This window comes from Taeniopygia guttata, chromosome 4 (assembly GCF_048771995.1).
Source record: "Taeniopygia guttata chromosome 4, bTaeGut7.mat, whole genome shotgun sequence".
Classification (NCBI taxonomy): Eukaryota; Metazoa; Chordata; class Aves; order Passeriformes; family Estrildidae; genus Taeniopygia; species Taeniopygia guttata.
Genome location: NC_133028.1, coordinates 47,894,468 through 47,910,849, shown reverse-complemented (window position 1 = coordinate 47,910,849; position 16,382 = coordinate 47,894,468).

The following is a 16,382-nucleotide window of genomic DNA, read 5'->3' as shown; positions in this document are numbered from 1 at the left end:
GGTTTAATGGTCAAATATTTATTACGGCAATTTTGTTTTTTCTCAGTCTGTGACTTTATCCACTCATTGAAAGAAAAGTTTCACCTTTTTGGTAAAAAAAAATGATGGTTATATGTCAGATTAAGTAAATCATTATATACCTTCATCTTTTGGTGATTTTTCTTTTAAAAATCCTATCTAATTCATGTAATCCATAGTAGATGTTTGGTTAATATGCCGTGCACCGTCATTTGCCAAACTGCTGGCAGCAGGAGCAGGAAGTTTAGTTGGTGAATCAGTTTTGTATTGTAAATACCTGAGCTGTAATTTTTGGTGTACAGAACCCTGCCTCAGTTGGAACGAATGACAAAGCAGACGGAGTTGCTTGTATAGGATTATCAGGTCGATTATAGCCATACTTGAAGATGCTTCTGAGAGTTGTCAACTTTACTTGAATGAATTTTTCATCTTGATTGACGCACAGCAGTATAAAGTTCACTTCTAAAGCTAGTGGTTAACTTGTGTAGGAAACTTTAGCAGTTTGACACTAAGGTAATGAACTTCTGTGTGCATTTTCTATGCTTATGTTCTACTTTTTTTTTACTTTAGTTTCATTCATTTTCATGAGATGTTTGGTATGTCTATAAAAAGAATCCAAGGATGGTTATAAATACTGTAAGTATTGTAATGTAATGCAGGTTATTTGAAAGCTGTTTATTATTATATCATTCCTGATAACGCTGAGATGTGGGTGTTTTTAATAAAATTTATATTTATTTAATGCACTCTAAGTCTGTCTTGCAGAAACTTGTCTTTCCTAGTCATTTTTACCAGCTAGCAGCAAAGCAGGCATAACACTCCAACAAAGTGCATCACCAGGGACTTCAAAACAGGAAGCCAAGACATCACATTTATTCCTAGTGCTGCTTTGACTCTTACCTCTCACAGTCTGAGACACAGGCTGCTGAGCCCACGCTACTGCTCCATAAAATCTGTGTTTACAGGGAAGGAGGGAGGCTTTTTTATGGACAGGAAGAGACAGTAGAGCTTAACTGCTGGTTTTCCATTGGTGTTTGTGTACACAAATTAATATAGCATATTCACTGTTCCAGTGCCCTCACTGCTCAAGTAACAGCCACAAATGCACACCTAGCAGAGGCATGACAAGGGGGAGACTAAGCATTCATTCGTTTGTTTGGGGTATTCAGCTGTACCTGGTTAAGCATTTTTCTGCTTTATTTCAAATCACTCCCAAATGGTGGGATGTTCAAATAAATAGTATTGTGCCAGGGGAGGTTTAGATTGGAAGTTAGGAAAAATTCATCACCAAGAGGGTTGTAAGATTGGAAAAGGCTGTCCAGGGAAGTGGTTTAGTCATCATCCCTGGAGCTACTCAAAAGACCTGTACATGTGGCACCTGGGCTCATGGTTTAGTGGGGGACTTGGCAGTGTAGGTTTGCAGTTAGACTTAAAGATCTTAAACATCTTTTCCAACCTAAATTATTCTGTGACCAAGAAACACCCCAAAACCATTAAAGCCGAAAACCTCAGGTATAATCTAAACCACTCACAATCTAGAGAAAAGCAGAAGCACTAAGAAAGTGTGTCTGGATCAATACCAGGACATACATTCTTGGAGGCATCAGAAAAAAGCTTGTTCTCCTGGTCCCCTTGTTTAACTTCAGGGGATATCAGGACTGAATTCTGAAATAGCCTATTCTGTGGGAGAAGACAGAAATTGCTCTCTCCACAGTTGCAAAATGTTGTCAGCACTGGTCTCATCCATCAATGCCACACACCTTGGAAAGCCCCCCTGCTGCGCACATTCAGATCACTCAGTGTCTTGGGAACAGGGCGATTTCACACTCAGCAATCTGTAATGTTCCCCCAGCTCTCACTGTATTCCCAGATGGGATGTCTTGAGGCAGGCTAGCACTCTGCAGCAGCCAAGTGCTGCTCTTTCTGTGCCCAGGTGCACGTTCCTGCATCAGCCAGCTGAACAGACTGGTGCACTGGCTTTAACAGAGCTCTCACAGCTCTTTAGCCTTCCTTGGAAAAGAATCCTGCCATTAATGAACATCCCCACTGGCTGCCTTTCAGCATAATTTCTTCAGTGCACTTCCAGAGATCTCATTCCAGAGGTGTTAACACAGCACAATGTGCTCATAGCCAAGACCCGCAGAAGTCAAACCGGACCTTCCCACGACACTTCTCCCAGGAACACAGGTTCTTCCTGAGACGTGGGCAGTTTGCTGCTGTGCCTCAGGGGGCCATGACCGTTCACTGTCACCACCCAGACCACTGGCTTTAGCCCCCATACAGTGGTTACAACTGGGAATGCCCAGCTGATCGTCCAAACAGCTTCTGCCTCACCTTTTCACTTCCTGTTCTGTCATTTCCTACCTTCTGACATCTCACAGAGAGGACAATACATACAGCTGTTTCATGGGAATGACTGGAAAGCCTGTGGTGACAAGCCAAACCAGGGTGAACAAACCCCAAGCAAAAATTAAGAGCATCAGGTAATTATTTTCAGAGATATGGAAAAATATCCAACACAAAAAGGATGAGAAGAAAAGCACATTTCTCTTGGAGAAGCAAAGCAATTTACAGAAGGCAGGGACTAAGTCGTGGGCAATGGTGGTTTTGCTGTATGCACATTTTCAACACACTTTCAAATAGGAAATGTTTTAGAAAAGCTCAAATCTTTTCACTCAAGTAAAGATCCAAGCAGAGGAACAAGACCTTGGATTTAAACATAAACCCTGGTTTACCCTGTCTGCAAAACAGAGCCTATAGAAATGCACATTCTCTTGCCTTTAGGCCATTCCCAAGAGCAAGGTCCTGCCAGCAGAGCTCTCTGTTACTTCTACACTTGTGTGATGAGTGCCACCCCAAGCCTGCAAAGGCTTGCTGGTAATCCAGCAGCACTGATACTAAAACTGGCACGTATCATCTCAGCAGCAAATTAATACTCTGCTATTTAATTGACACAGTAACATTTCTTTTTCCTGAAAAAGATGCATCTGTCAAGTTCCTGTTACAGTCGACTCTGTTTACCTAATGCAGACACAACTAATAGTTTTGAGGCACATTTTGTCTCAGAGAACTGACAGTTCCACCCCCACCAGCCCATGAGCCGCAACGACTGCTCTCTGTGCATCACTCTGAGACACTCTGCTTTCCAACTATGTTCATGCATTAAGCGAGTCCTTTTACTTTGACCCATAAATTATTCCCTAAGTTAGTTTAATTAAGGAAAATATTGTGCTAGGAGAGATTCTTGCAGAATTTGGGAGACAAGTCAGCTCTATGTTTTATTTGCCTCACCTCTAACCAGCAAAGACAGTATCTGTCATCAGCACAGAAGGTGCTGCTGACATACAGAAACAAAAATTGCTCATTTTTAGAGGGAAGAAAAATCTTGCACTGAGGGCAGGAATGTGAGAAAGAAGGAAGAGGTCTGTTAAAGACCTACTGCTGTTCTTTCTGATGGGAGAACACTGAAGCTGGAAGCTGCTTACTTAACTTGGATGTTGCAACATGAGGTGCTTAAGCCCCAGACAAACACCATTGCCACTGCAGCAGAGTGACAGGGGCCCCTGTCCAAGCAGGGGAACATGAAGGAGAGATCCCCAGATGCTAGGCCATGGACAAGGGAATTACATGCCTCCTACAACATGCTGTAAAAACATCTCCAAGGCTTTTCTGTTTAGAAATCTCTTTACTGTTGACTTCAAAAATCTCCTTCCTTGCAAGTTTGTGAGAACAAGGCACCATTTTTTCTCCCCCAAAACCATTTTGCCATTAGTTCAGGTGTTTGGAGTACTCACAACCTTGGCACTCAAGTCCTCCATGTCTGAACAGATTCAGTTCATCATCATTCTAAAAGGCCTGAAGTACTCTGGGGTACACACAAGCACATCCCATCAACCCCCTCCATCCCACATCAGAAAGAAACACTTCCCAACATTATATGTAGGAGTGAGATAAGCCTGCTGTTCTACTTCCTTTTAAAATGGGGTTTAAGCCTCAGTGTTATAACCAGTGCCATCCTCTTGTTTCATGTTCAGCAGAAGCAGAACACCACTGCTGGAGGCAGCCACAAGAAGGTTTGCAGGGATTTTTCTTTTACAACCCAGCCAAGCCAATTATGTTAACCCATTTCTCCCACTCAAGATTTGCTTCAACTACCACACTAAATACTTTGACTTCATAGTATTTTACACAAAGAAAACCATCCCAGGGTAGGTACATTTGCTCCTAACGTCATGGCAACACAGCTGTACACTCCTAAATCACAGCAGAAAAGCCAGCCTGGCAGGAACAGCTTGGGATGATGGTTCAGCTTCCTTTTAGTTTCCACTGCATTAGCAATTGGAATCTCATTGCATTTTCAGGTGTAATCATCTTCCTTTTATTTTTCTGCTCCCATTGTGATTATTTGTAAAAATGACAGCACCATTATCTTCTTGTATGTAAGGCTTCACACAGACCACTTTGGTAAATAGATTTAACTGGAGGGGATGGCTTAAAGTGCAGTCTGCTCTGAAAAGGGCTGGGTAAAGTGGCATCCTGGGGCTCCCAGTCTGCATTTCAATTATTGTTGTAGGCCAGTGTGCCTGATTTGGAAAGGGGGGGTGGCATTTCCCCCCTCCCCCCACCCCTCCCCAAACAGATGCAACAGATCTCCCCTGACTGGCCCTTCTCCCCACCTGTGCAGTCCTGGCTCTGTTAACATTTGTACAGGCACAAAGCTGGTCAGATGGCAGCAATCCAGTTATAATTAATGGGAGCAAATGGTTTGCTATAAACAGAGGAAGGGTTGGCATGGGGGAAGGTGACAGATGTCAAGCAAAGGGAAAACATCTATTATCTGTTCCATCCTCCACTGCCACCCCAGTGCATTTGTTTTGCATGACAGCCCTTCAGGCCTTAGTTTAAAATATCCAGACTCCAAATATTGGGTCTGTATTCAAACGTTTGCAGCATCCACACAGCCCTTCTAAGCCAGGATACTGGAAGGGATTGTATAAGGCAGAATTTTAAAACCTCAGGCTTGCCTGCTCTTCAGGAATTTATACAGTCTTATCATCAGTAACTCTGGCAATTTTCTCCTCTCTGTCCTTTCTGTGAACACTCTCCATACCAGAAGCAAGCGAATGTTTTGTCAGAGGGCTGCAGTTTGCAGGCATTTATTCTCCCAGCTCTTAAGATGAAAATAATTGCTCATTTGCACAGAAGAATTCCAGTGCCTCTGGCGCAGGATGCAGCCAGGAGCAGCCTATTTCCACCTGGACCGAGCTCCTGCAGGAGCCTTAGGCCAGCTGCAGAAACCCCTCAGCTGAGCTGCTCCAGGGAAGTCAGGAACCAAGTCCATGGCACAAGTGCACGTGTGTCACAGAGGACACACTGCACAGGTAAGAAATACTAGCACAGAGGAAAATCACCTGTACTAAGACAATGCTGCTGTGAGGGGATGCCAGGTGATACCAGCCAAACCAAAGCAGTACAGGGAGGAGAGGGAAGTCTGATAGTTCCTGGAACATTCAAATTGCCAGGCAGAAATCCCAGCCACATAAGGTGACAAGACAGTGGTGAACCTCTCTCACAGGATTACCAACAACATTTAGATCTGCTCTCTTGGTAATTTTCCCAGCAGTTACACACTGGCATTTTACAGGAGGATTTGCATCTCAGGACTTCTAGCCCCAGCACAAGCAGAACACAGATTCCAAGTTAAACCAAACTGAAAACCAGATGTGTTTTTGACAAGGAAACCAGGTCAAGTGTAGCCACGAGGTTTCAGATCTCCTGCAGCTGTGCCTGTTACATGAAGAAAGCAGTGCTGCCTCCTCCTCCACCACATTCTCTGTTGCTGCACAGCAGCAGCTGCTTCCTTGGGAAAACCAGGCAAACAGCTTAGTTACACAGACTCACCCCAGGAAAATACATTTTAAGTGCAAGGGAAAGAAAACTTCATAAAGTCTGAAGAGAACAAGTTTCTGTGAATCCAGCAAGTATTTCTATGTGCTCTCTTCATGCATTTGCAGTTAGGCACTAAGGAACTACCCAGATATACAGCTAAGCATGCATGTCACAGAAGATGGGCCAGGTTGGAAAGGACCCCAGTGGCTCATCTGGTCCAACCTCCCTGCTCAAGCAGGGTCACCCTAGAGCACGTGGCACAGGAATTGCATCCAGATGGTTCTTGACTATCTCCAGTGAGGAAGACTGGACACAATCTCTCTGGGCAATCTGTTCCAGGGCTCAGTCACCTGCATAGTAAAAAAGTTCTTCCTCATGCTCAGGTGGAAATTTCTGTGCCTTGGTCTCTGCCTGTGGCCTCTTGTCCTGTTGCCGGGCATCACTGAGCAGAGCCTGGCTACATCCCCTTGACACCCTCCCTTCAGATGCTTATAAACACTGAGTTTCCTTCTGTGTTGTCTCTTCTCGAGGCTGAACAGACCCAGCTCCCTCAGCCTTTCCTTCTGAGAGATGCTCCAGTCCCCTCATCGCCCTTGTGGCCTCTGCTGGACCCACCCCAGGAGCTCCACGTCCCTCTTGTGCTGAGGAGCCCAGAACTGGACACAGCACTCCAGATGTGCCTCACCAGGGCAGAGCAGAGGGGCAGGATCACATCCCTTGGCCAGATGGCAATGCTCTTCCCAGTGCACCCCAGGATGCCAATGGCCTTCTTGGCCACAAGGACACTGCTGGCTCATGGAAGGCTTGTTCTCTACCAGGACACCCAGATCCTTCTCCACAGAGCTGCTTCCAGCAGGTCAGCCCCCAGCCTGTGCTGGTGCCTGGAGTTATTCTTCCCTATGCATATGGTCAGGTAGAGATGACATTTCACTAGCTGAGAATACTAGAAGTCACTTTCTTCCTAAGAAAGCAGTTTGCTGCCAGTTGATAGTCACAAGTTACATGTGGCTGTTAAGTTACACTGTGAAGATCTTTCTACAGAGAAAGCCATGGATTGCCACTCTAGGAAAGCTAGTGCACTCTTTTAGGAGTGTTATACTTGTGCTGATAAACAAACCAAAGGTTTGATGCACACGTGGGGCCTGCCTGCTTGCCTCTAAAGCACAGACCAAGCACTGAGCAGACACTTTTTGATCCGTGGAAGGTCCTGGTGCTAGAATATATTCCCAAACAACTCCTGCAAAAGAGCAAAGTGCTTGCCTGCTCAGTTAAATCAACTACACTCAAGAAGAGAGATTATATATTACACAACCTCTTGCCATAGAGGCTGGAAGGAGATCTCTTGCCTACCACACACACACAAACATCTTCCAAAATGCAGCTGGGTTCCTGTTAGGAAGCATGGTCACTGTTTTTAAATAACTGCCAGAAGAGATTCAAGCATTCAGTGCAGGGGAAAGAGCATTAGTCCAAGACATGCCTCTCCTTGAGGAAGGGGATTCCTCTTGCCACTCAACCCAAATTATAATAATGCATGTGCTGGGCCAGAGGGAGAGAACTATGCCTTAAGGGGAAGCATGACTGTAGCATGGGAATGAAGATCTTTGCTGCCTGTTCTCATTTCTGCTTATGGATGTGATTTTAATATTAAACAACACATTAAAAGACAGTGTTCAGAAATAGCACTTGACCCCTGCCTTCCTTGTCACAGGCAAGCCCTGTAGGCTCTCTCCTTTCCCAGCTACAATTTAAAAGTAGCCAAAACAGAGGTATGATGCTTGTCAGGAGTTTGGTTGCCCCAAGCAATGAGTCTACTTTGATCACAACTTCGCAAAGGAACTCTTCATTTCAGGGTCAGGTCACATTTCCCTATGAGCTGTGCTGTGGGACTCCCATTCTAAGCAGTCCTGAGTGGGTACGAAAGGAAAATCCAGCTGGTCATAGATGTCAGGGAGGTTCCTCACCTCCAAGGGTAAGTAGGGACTGAAGAGGGAAGAGACAGACTTCAGTCCAGATTTCAGCGTCTAAACTCTGCTTAGAGCCTACTTTAGATATCCAAGCCCCTAAACACAGTTTTTAGGTCACTGTTCTCTTCCAAAAGGTTCTGCTCCAAACCACATGGGAATGTTATAGCAATAAACACATTATCAATTTAAATGTTCAGATACTGTGGTAACAGCACCTGATTTTTGCATGCTTGATCTGGGCAAGCTCAACTGCTTTATTTCTGTTAATGTTAACTTTCTTTTTTCCTGCTTTAAACTTCCCCTCTTAGGTGGTAAGCCCTATTAAACCTCTTGGCTAGTCCCCATCTTTGCTTTAAAAGTACCTCCTTTAGAGAACTGTTCTATTGTCAAGCAGTTTGTTAAAAAAAGAAAAAAAAAAAAAAGAAAAAAAAGAAGAATGAAAGAGTAGGTGAGGGAGAATGAATGAAAGAGACAGCTTTCTGTAAAATCTTCCAGCTCATCTAGTCCACCTCAAAGCAGGTATAGACAAGAATAGCTGCTCAGTGTGCGTGTAAAACTGTTTTACCAAATGTGGAAGGAAAAGCATTGATTCAGTCTCACAGACACGAGAAGCCAGGATTGCACAGAGCTGCCATTAGTGCTCTTGCTGCTGTGAAATCTGAAAGGAGTGGAACGGACACTCGCTCAGAGGCCAACATAAAGGCAATGAAGGAAGCCAAAATTACTCTTCTGAATTTCCTCTCACTGCTGCTATAATTGGGCACCCCAAGGAATTTTCTTCTTGCTCACAATGCTGAGCAGTCAAATCCATCACTGCATATATATAGGCAGCACAAAACTGTCAGATTTTTCATTGATTTTTCATAATATGATCAATCAAATATTTCACTATAACCCATAAAATCCTATGTGCATCATCAAAAGATGGGAAAAATGCTGAACAGAAAAAAAAAAACAAAAAACCCCAACACAAAATAGTAAAAAAACCCCCAGAAACAGAGATGCAGATCTACTTACTGCTTTTTCTCCAGTAAAAGTCCATACAAAATGGACTTTCCAATCCTAATCAAATCAAGTACTGGTGAGGGGAAAAAAACCAAACCCCATTGGCCGGAATCAACTTTCAGCCGGAGAAGTGCCACACAAGTCAACAACCATGCTTGTAGGTGCCTCAATGGCCAGAGCAGAGTAACAGGACTGGCGCTCAGCACTACAAGCACAGTGTATTCCCTTGTTTGGAAATAACAGCATTAAACACTAAACAAAGCAGACCCTGTGCAAACTTTACCAGTTTACCTGAAACATCAGGCTGAAAAGTCACCTTGCCACAGGCTGACAGCTCTACAGGCAGAAAGGCCCTATCCCAACTCATCAGCAGTTACACTGTGAAGATCTTTCTACAGAGAAAGCCATGGATTGTCACTCTAGGAAAGCAGTGGGATAGAGCTGATGGGGAGTGCAAATGGCCCTGAGGCAAAAGCTGTCTTCTACTCAAATGCACTCTTTGGCCCATTGGGGTAAGATTATTAGAGATGAAGACACTGAAATTCTCTTCCTCAAGTGTAAATCCATGTGTGCAGAAAGCAAAACACCCCATCACTGTGGCTAAAGGGCCATTAATTTTAGAGCTGGGCTTGATAATCACTGTGGGTCCCTTCCAGCTCAGAACATTCTGCAAAAGAATGAAAAAAAACTTGAAGTTTATAGGAAAAGTGTGGCCAAATACACTACAAACTCTTGGAACCTTAAAAGGCTTCAAGCTGTGCACGCTGAAAACCTTGGAAAGCCACCTGATTATTGGAATATAAACAGGTACTTCAACTACTTTTTAGCATCTTACATTAACTAGCCAACACTCAGCTGGCCACTTTGAGAAGTATTTGAGTGCAGACTAACTGTGGATCAGACTACAGTAACATCCATTTCCATACTTATTGAAACTTTTTTTTTCCTCCAATTGTAATTGGGGGAAGAAATCTGTAATCTGTAGATTTACAAAGTACGCCTTTTTTAAACAATTTTTGATTGCTTACAAAACAATCCAGATACACTGCAAAACCTAAGTTTTGGGATATAAGCAGTAGAGATTCTGGGAACTAGTTATGAAATGCAGAGCTTTCTCAGAGCCTTGCTTTACAGGCTGAGCTCAGAAAGTGAGAGCTATTTCAGATGGCGCTGCTGTGACCCTCTTACTCTTTTAAGATCCAAGAAACTCTCACAACAGCCTGGTTCTCCAAAGGTCCTTCCCAAAAGGCAATTCATAAAGTTTGAAAGGACTAAGATGACAGTGGATATGGGACTTGTGGGAAAGCTCGAGGCAAGACAATGCAGCCGTTCTGCAAAGTGCTAGAAAATAACCAGAAAGGTCTAAGAACTGACAGAGAAGCGAGTGAACTGCACTCACCCTTGCCATCAGTCAGCAGTACAACAACTGGGCAGAGCTTGCACAACTCCAGCCAGGCCCACCACAGCCTTTACTCCAAGATGCACACGAGCTACACTGAACCAGAAGCACCATCTGGTAACTGCTGCCAATCACAGTAAGGCGTGGACTGGGGATTTCTGAGTGGACCATATGTGACAGAGGAAGTGCTGGCTTGAAAGAAAGAAAATGGAAAATGTTTTATCTCATTCCATATTCTCCTTATGGAAAAAGAAAACAAATGTAACAGAAATAGTGAAAAACAGCACAACTCTTGCACAACACAGGAAGAGGAAGGAGAGGGAGGACAGTCTGAGGAGAGAAACTGTGACTGTTTTTTGCTGTGGATGCCATTTCACTCACCATTGCCTGTTAGAAGCTGCAGGAGTCAGGCTGAGACAAAGAGGATCATTCACACTGCAAAGAAAACCTCCCGAGTGTTCAGTTTCTCCATGGGCCTCACAAGCAGGGACCTGAACACAAACCATGACCAGACTGCACTGGCTACAGAGCAGCCCCTGGGAACTGAGCTTGTTGCATCCATGAGAATGGCAGAGAAATCGATCCCAGCAGCCAGAATTCAGACTTCAGAGCTGCAGCATGGGACTACCAGGACTCAATAAAAACCACAAAAAACTCTCAATTCTATGCAGGGCTCAGAGAGTTTCTGCAGCTTGCAAATTCTTCCAGGGATTTTGAAGATTTTTCTTCTTTGCATCCATTTTCAGGTGTTGAAGAGATATATTTGCACAACAGGTTGGAAAGAGATTTCTTCTACAAGAGAAGGAGGGTCTTTAGTAAACACCATTTCCCAGGCTGTTACCTCTGCTTGGGACACCCAGACTTTTGTGCATCAGTTACAAGACCTCTTACATCTAAGAAATCCTGCTTTCCTCATCCCTCAATATTCTCAGACCTTTAAACTTCACTGCACTGTGACTGCAGCTTTGCAGGAGCCTTTCAGAGCTGTCCCCTCTTCTACCAGGATCACCACTCTGACTCAACAGCACCAGCTGGCAAAGAAATTTTATGAGCAAAAATAAAAAGCCATTCTGAGAACTATTAGGTGAATTCTACTTGCCATTGTGCTATTTCTGTTCACAGTGCAATATTTTAATAAATTGTATGCTTGTGCATTACCCTCCATCAGTCAAAAAAATGCCCAAACCTGCTTATGCCTTCATGACATTTTCCTGCTGTGGATCTTTAATACTGTGGCCATCAATACTAATCCCAGGAAATTAACAAAAGCCTTCAACCATCAACAGGAATTCGCACAGGACTCTACAAGGGAACATCACACCAGCTTTTGCAGCCACCAAATGCTTGTCAGTCAGAGGTTCCAAAAGAATCATACCTATTCAGCAACTCAATAACCTGTTTACCATGCCTACAGCAAACAGCATTATAAAAAGAATACTTGTGACATGTAAGAAAATTAATTAAAAAGCTTATCTCACAGAGTAGCAAGGAATGGAATCTAAACCAAGATCTAAACCTCAAAATTCATTGATACGTATTGTGACTCTTTCACATCTTCCACTATTTTTTAAACAAAAAATATTAACAATAAAGCCCCTCACTTTGGATACTTTGAAAGGAAAAGTCAGTGAACAACACTCACTTCAAGGACTCCAACATGGGAGCAACATCCAAACTTCATTTTTTTTATTTTAAGACATCTTGAAAATGAGAAAGTTAAAATGGACCTGGGGATGACTAATTCCCTCGGGCTGAAAGATGGCATGATAAAAATAAATTATATTCTGAAAGGCTAGGAAAAAAGTAATACACTGTCATGTAACTAGCAAACAGGAGGTAAGGAAAACCAAGGAGCAAATGCCAGAACGTCCTTACACATTACAAGCCAGTCAGTCCCACTCTTTTTCAATGTCCTTCACGGGAAGAAAACACCTACACTTCTGTAGCCAAAACAGACCTCTTGTAAAACGGCCTGACTCATTCTGGTTACAGTCAGCAGGCAAGTTTGTTTATTTGGTCAACTGGCAGTAGGTTGTGTAAACAGTGCGAGATCACCAGGTTCCTTCACCTGCTCCGTGCCAGCCTTGCTCACGCTGGGCTTGTCCCCATTGGAACGGGACATTCCATTGCTAATGAGCGCTCTGAGCCTCCACCCTGCCCAGCTGGGAGCTGTCTCAGTTCCAACATTACACCTCTAACACAGGGCGCTCCTTAGCAGCTGAAGGGAGAGGTTTCACCCTGCAAAGTGAAACGCTTGCAAGCTCCACAGGAAGAGAGCCTAAGCTGTGGCTCCTTCCGTAAGGCACAGAAAGCATTGTCAGTGTAAGTAAACAGAGAGAAAGGTCCGTACCAGCCAGTTAATAAACTAATTCATGTTTCTTAACTGGAACTCAGTCCCAAAGTTAGTAAAGATCTAGCTCAAACCTGAAATGTTTCCACATGCAGGCAGATCTCAGATTTCTCTTTGGTAACCCAGGATTCAGTAGCATCCTTCCCCTAGACAGGAGGTTTTACCAGTTTTCTTGGGCCTCAAGACTGTAACTTAATTTAAACACACGAGCTCTTGTGCTCAATCACGTATTTACTTCCAAACCGTGTTATTACACTAACAAAACAGTCTTACCAATGCTGTATTAAAAACAAACAAACCAGTCAACCAGACAATCATTAGCTTCAAGAGCATTTAATCACAACCTGAAAAAGGTTAAATACAGGAGCAGCCTTGTCCATAAATCACAAAAGTCCTTTTCAGTTTCCCGTGACAACACAGACAAGCTTTTCACTTTCTCACAGCCCATCAGAAGAGCCTTAATCACAGTCACACACTCATTCCCTCGCCCATCAAACCAGAACAGATGCCACACCCTCATCACGGCCCATCCTCGGGTTTGCTCACACCTCCAGGCGAGCAGCCTGGGACGGTATTTCAGACTTCTCCCAGGCTATTTTATCACATGTGGAGCACAGAAAGAACATGGATAGTTACAACACAGCACAACCCAGAGTGGTTTTATAATTTTCCAACTGGGTTATGTTTTTATTTGATGGGTTTTCTTAATTTTTTTTTAAGTCATACAGTAAAAACAATCAACAAAAAAAAAAAAAATCCGACTATCCCTTGTCAGTTACCAGGTGCTTTATTTACACGAAGTATTTTCACATGTTTCAGTGATTTCTTTTCTGACAGTGCTGAGGGTAACAGCAAGGAATTCAGCCACACTGGGACTCGAGCAGCTCCAGAGGTGGCATTGCAGGGTCTAACCAAACATAAGGCCTTGGGTGGGACCTGGGACTGTGTTGACAGAATCACTGAGCTTACCCAAAGTCCAAAGGGCAATCAGGTTCCTCAGGAGATCCAGGCAAGTGCAGAGCCCAGCCTCCCTGGGACCTCCAGGTCTTTACGAGGAAGCAGCATCACTGGTCTATGATGCACATCCTCTGATTAAAAGAAAACACCTGTACTCCTACTTTCAAGGCAGGAGTCATTGCTTTTAGACCATGACTAATTTGGCATTTAGCTGAGATGTGGTCCATTAGGCTTAAACCCTCTCCATTTGGGAGGAGATGCAATTTTATAATTCTCAGCTCCCAAGAAAGCATCCTAACACTTAAGCTAACAGTATCCTAGAGCCTGAGCTCTCTCCACTCTTCCAGTGGCTGCTCATGCATTTGTCATTATATGGAGAAGAGCATGAAACACTAGAGCCTCCCTCTTCACTTCAGATACAGGCACTCAGACTACAAATTTCTCAGGTTGCAAAATTAATTCAAGAAGTTGGGTGAAAGCTGCTCTCACTGAAAAACCAATTGTTTCTACCTCACTGGAAAACTCCACTGCAAGGCACAAGGTAAAGACTCCAAGCCCTGAGCCCAAGGAAGGAGTTGAATTGCTGCCTCCTCACAATTACCTACTATCATCATCTTCTTCCCCCTTTAACTGAGCTTTACATTTCAGCCACAGCTGCCATTTCATGATGGGAATTACACTTCCACAGCACCAGAGCAATGACACCTGAGATGGCTGTAAAGAACAAGTCCTGCTAAATCCTGTCAGAGCAGTCACACTGCAAGGAAGAGTAACACACACTCTGAGGTGCAGACATGGTGGGAAGGGTAAGAGGCAACAGAAAAAACAGTTGGTACTTCTCTCCAACACACTCTTAAAATCCTTCAAATTTTAAGCTTCAAGATTTCTTGTTAATTACACTGCTCAGTGGCTCACACACACACCAGTAGTAGTTATTAAACTGAACTCACCTTCTTAACTTGTTTTCCCCTAAAAACTGCCAAGATCTACCTTGGAAAGAGACCTCCACTCCTTTGCCCTTATTTTGTAACCTCACTTAAGAGGCAGCAGGTATACCCTGGGAAGGGAAAACCCTTCCCTCACTGCTGGAGAGCAGCCCCCAGCCCAGTGCTGGACTAGTCCCAGTCATACCCACTCTGCCCAGCTGCAAACCCTCTCAATCAGCTAAGGGAGAACAGGTGAACACATTACTAAAAAGCTGCAGTATTGTGTCAAAGCCAGAGCAGCTGCAGCTGGGTGCTCTCCTCCTCAATAATGCCTGTCATTTTATCTATAAACTGAAATACTGTGCCCTTGACTGATTCTGTCTCATAGGTGTGCCAGTTTACCTTTAAAAAGGTGGAAAAGACAAAACCTGCTTTTTGCATTCCTCACAGTTAATTGGATTTAACTGGGTGGGGAGGAAGGGAAATCTCCCTGCACTGGTTTGGTTACTTTCTGTGTAATGGTGTAATTCAGCTTTTCCCTGACACTACAGAACCCAGCTATGCCTTGCTTAACAGCAAACTCCCATTTTGGGAGTCCAGACAGTTTCTGTGGCTCCACAGCAGACTGTCTGAGACTGCTGTCTGGGACACAGAAGCATAATTATTCTAATTATGAGAGAGAAAAGATAATAGATACAGAAGTTCTTTTCCCTAATCAGCTCTAGGTCAAAGCTTTACCTACAGCTAACAAGGAAATAATCTATTAATGAGCCCACATCAGGAATCAGCATAGTCAGAGCAGTGCAAACACAGAAAGTCATAATTTGCAACAAATGGGTTAGAGCTACATTTTTTTTAAAATTGTAGTCCTGGGCTTATTTAGCTAAAGATGTCATTATCTTTAAACTGCAACTGCCTTAGAGCCTGGTCTCAGCTTAGAAAGAAGGGATACACCTAAAGCAATGAATACAATATACTGGTACTTCAGAGCTGGGGCTACTAGAGCAAATGCTGAAAGTCCAAATCAACCTCTGAAAATGCCAATGCATTATACCAGGGATTTGGAAGACAGTTTTTCTTATTTCTCCTGCCAAGCATGTTGCTTATTCAAGAGAAAGATGCCATCTATTCTTGAATGATGCTAATGCATATATCACAGAACTCTGGGTGTTAGACCATCCCAGGCAGCTTAGAGCTTCCTAGAGAAAGTGAACTGTTTTTTTCTTGTACAACTATTTTATTGTGTACTCTATATATAGTACATTGTGTACTGTATATATTGTGTACTCAATATACAGTCTTTCTTAATAGAAGACTAAGAAATTGATTGACAAAAATATCAGTGCAGACTTTGGATATGCTACAGCTGGACTTTCTTTTTGTAACAGCTGATAGATGTCCCACCAGCAGCTGAAGTGCAACAGGATGCAAGGAACTGATTGTCAGTGCTGTGCATGTAAGAGCACAGTGATGCACACATTAGAAGCTAACCTGGCTATGTCTCATAGCTGTTGCTGTGACTGATAATCTTTTCAGGATAGCTCCTGGATTTTTTTTTTTTTTTTTTTTTTTTTTTTTTTTTTTTTTTTTTTTTTACTTTCAGGGAAGAAGCAATTTCACAGATGCAAATCACAACTGACAGGTGCTCTGCTGGCAGCCTGCAGTGAAGGTGGGACATGGGGTCTGGGCTTTATGGTAGCTCCTCTAATTCTATTTCAACTGTCATAATTATGTAGATATTGGGGGAGTTAATGTATATTTTATATGTGGCCTGCTGGGAGGAAGATTTGGGAAGAAAGCAGTGCCAAACGCTACTTTTCCCGTGTACAAGCACGTACTTCCAGAGCATTGTGGTGTTAATGTCCCCTAAG